A 3,820-nucleotide genomic window follows, 5' to 3' on the forward strand; every position below is an offset into this window, starting at 1 on the left:
GGCGCTGTAGTCCGGCCGGCCGCGGAGCATGCTGGGGGCTGCAGTCCACCGCGGCAGCCTCCGACAAGATGGCGGCGGCAGGGCCGCCCCGCGCCGCCATGGGCATTGCCGGAGGCGGTTCCTTCACCTCTTCGTGAGAGAGGCCGGGTGGAGGCTGCGCTCACGGGGAGAGCGGGGGGGCGGCAGCTGTGGGCTGCAGGCCGCGTCTTCCCCGAAAACAAGAAAGCCTGGGAATTAGCGTATAAATGGAAGGAACCACGAGGAATTGAGTGTCGTACACAGAATTGTGAGATACTGTGAAAAATAAATATTTATCCTGGATATTTGTACCAGCCTCCAGAGGAGAGCAGGGCAGGCAGTGCTGCTGGGTGCTGGTGCCAGTGCTGCCTGTGCTGAGAAACCCCAGGAGAGCAGCGAGGGGACCCGGGCAGCCCGACTGCTGCTTCCCACTGCCTGTTCTTTGGGTTCGTGCTACCTGGAACAGTGGTGCCCGCGGGTGGGAAACTGTTTAAAGTAAACATGGCTTGTTTGTGCATCCATCTGTTGGTGAACAGCCTCCTTTCACGTGTGCTGTACAGGAAAATACCTTGACGTTTCTCAGATGTAATAGTTCACACAAATTAAGAGTGAAAAATAGCAGTGATACCAGAAAGGCCATACTGCTTTTGTGTTTGTAGAGAAGAGAGAATACTTGGCATTAAAGAATAAGCTGAAAGCTAAAATTTTCAGCATTTTATCACATTTTCTGAGATGGTAATTTCACTACTTTAGAAATACTGACTGACAGCACTCAAATTAAGTTTTTGATAGAGTGTCAGACATTCTTATGTTGTAGACAGCTCAAAAATCTTTTACCTTGAATGCATGAGATAGGATGGGATCCATCTGCTGTAGGAAGTTATCTTTCAAAAGCAGGTAAGAAAACATACTAGACACACAAGATTCATTAAGATATGTAAACTGTATCAGGCAAAAAGCATCTAATGTCTCCACCTCTGGCAGGGGAAAGAAAACATGCATCTCCTCTGCCTGTGCCTTTTGCAGCTGCTTTGTTCATAAATACAGAACGACAAGTTCCAAGGATAACAAATTGACCTCTAAAAAAGCATTAAATCTTTAAGTCAAAAAACCTGAAGATTGCATGGGAGATGGTCTATTAATGCTCTTAACCAACATGCCTTTCATCTTGACTTAACAATACTCCTCTGGCCATTTCCTTCTAACTGTCTGTTAGACACATGGGGGTTTCTGTAACAGATTGTGACCATGTTTCATCTCGATTATTTGCCTTCACAGATGTCAAGCACCAGATGCTTCAAAGCATGTTTAACTCAAGCAGATCAGGCACAGTGCAGTGTGCTTATGGGCCTACTCTTTGAAATATGGCAGTTTCCAGAGATACGATTCAGAAAAAAAACAGATGGATGCATGTCACATACCAGAAATAGCTGTATAGTCTCCCACCTTTCTGGTGTGGTATTGAAAACAGAAAAGTGAAATGAGCAGAAACTTTTGGAAATGGCTGTTGCTGAACAAAGGCAAAAGGCCACAGACAGATAGGAACTCTTTTGCATGGAAATTTCGAGGAAGGAAGAGTAATCCCGGACATGATTTAATACTAATTAAGACACCATTGGGTTTAAAATAGAAGTAACCAGGGAGAAATTATGAGAAAAATACTGATGAAGAGGTTCAAGGACTTGGATTCATGATACATGTAAGACACTCATAATTAAGAATTTTAGGAGGAGACTATGTGTACCATAAATATCAACATTATATTACATAATCTTGTGACTTAGATCATGAAAAAGTGAATAAATCAAAGTGATTTATTGTCATGCACACCATGAGAATGAACTGGCAACCAGGGCACAAGGGTTTTCTAACTCTAAGCAATTACTGGCTACCAGCTACACTGAAGAATGTTGCACATATCACCATTAGAATATACATAAATATAAATTATATTTCTATTCCCATAGAAACTGTATAGGTGCACACGGTATACAGCTCTTTGAAAGCTGAATTCCTAGCTTTGATAAGGAAAGCATTCCCTTGCATCACTTACTATTACCATTCAATGTAATAATTCTTTGCCAAGGGGAGTAAATGTGAATATCCCATGTATATTCTCCAGCTGACCTACCGTATTAAATAAGGCTGTTCCCCTCCTACTAACCTTAGCTGTAAACAAGATTAACATTTTTAGTCTCTTCTTGTATACCACCCTTTCCATCCATTCAATCTTATTCATTGTCTGCTTCTGCATCTTTTACGTTTTAAAAAGAAAACACTTGGTGTAAGTGGAACAGGGATGCTGTAAACAAGTCATGATAGAAATGCATAATAATATTCCATTCTTCTGAGACTTAAAACATAAATAAAATGTTAAAATTATCACTGGGAAGTGAAAATACTCACTGGCTATGTTGTCCGTGGCAGTAACTGTATTTCTTTTCAGATTGTTCTAGTTATCATATGACACCCAAACAACAAAGACTGTTCTGAGCATTATTTATTCCCATGATTATTACACCAAAATAAACCTCTTTTTACTTTTTATACTGAAATGCTTTTGACTCTAGATATACATGGTGACTAGACCGAGCTGGTCCAAATTTGACAAGCTCATCCTTGTTTTAACCAGCCTCTGGAGAATACCATTTATACCTTTGGTGCTTTGTTAACTTCTTATTAATCAGACACTACTACACTGAGATGCCAAATTTTTGCTTGAATACTGAAGCCGTGCCAAACTGTGCTGCTTTACTGTCTTGTTGAAAATGAGATTGCCTGCTTTGTCAGAGAAATTTTCACAGGCAGCAAATACACTGCTAGTGTGGGTAGGAGAGCTTTACAACCTGTGTTCTAATGCCATGAGCACTATAATTTTCAGATACTATCTCCATCTTCCTCTCAACTACAAATTTTCCAGTGTGATATATTAACATGGTAATTCCAGCTGAGCTGCTGGATGACCATTTTGACATGGGTCTTGCCAAGCCAACATGCTACTGAAAGCAACACAAAGGCTCGATATAGCTGTGGGTTTATATTGCTGAACACTAGAGTTGGGTAGTCTCAGGCCACCAGCCAGTAGACTGGCCTCAGACAACATCCTGAGTCTCTTTCTGACAGGCTCCCTCAGCACCAACCTCCCTCCACTTCTTAACTATTCCCTGTAACACTTGCCTTTAGTGGGAGACCTTCATTTAGGAATCACCCATTCTCCACTGCGTAAACCAGCAAGCAGTTCTGTGCTGTTTGCTGCCTTGGTGTCCTCAGAACTGGTGGGGTGTTCTCAGAGCAGGGGTAAAACCCTTCAGAGGTGCCTTCTTGGTGACCTCTCAGAGCTCTGACCCACTCCTTCACACACCAGGTCCCCTCTTCTCCCCCTCTTTGTCTCTGTGGTTCCTCACAGATGTGTAAATGCTTCTATAAAGCTCTCTATTCCCATCCTGGAGATGCTCCTCTGCCCAGATCTTAGCACTCTGCACACACATTTGAACAATTTGTTTCCCCCAAAGCTGCCGCCTGCCTTCCTTCCTTCTCTCCCTGCTCGGGCCGAATTTGCTGCTGTTGACGATATGTAGTTTTTGCTCTTTTAGATGCAGGCGTTTGGACACGGCCCCCGCAGCTCCTCACCATGAGCAGGCAGCAAAACTGCCACAGCAGCAGGGGTGCGGTGGTGGTGACCGAGCGCGGGCTGAACGCACCGGAGCGGCTCCCTGGCTGAGGTAACAACCGGCCCGGGGTCCGCTTCGGCGGCCCGGGGGAAGGGCGGGCAGCCCGGCAGCGCTAAGCGCCCCCCCGTCCC

General features: G+C 44.3%; 1 protein-coding gene across 1 annotated transcript in view; it reads left to right on the top strand.

The window, feature by feature from the left end:
* The first annotated feature begins 3,716 nt into the window (after positions 1-3,716).
* Positions 3,717-3,820, top strand: part of RNF185 (ring finger protein 185) — a 15,605-nt gene continuing 15,501 nt past the window's right edge. Inside the window, exon 1 of the mRNA XM_026859445.1 lies at positions 3,717-3,740. The gene's annotated coding sequence lies outside the window, so the exon portion shown is untranslated. The remainder of the gene's footprint in view (positions 3,741-3,820) is intronic.

This window comes from Athene cunicularia, assembly GCF_003259725.1.
Source record: "Athene cunicularia isolate RWA chromosome 15 unlocalized genomic scaffold, athCun1 chr15_part1, whole genome shotgun sequence".
Classification (NCBI taxonomy): Eukaryota; Metazoa; Chordata; class Aves; order Strigiformes; family Strigidae; genus Athene; species Athene cunicularia.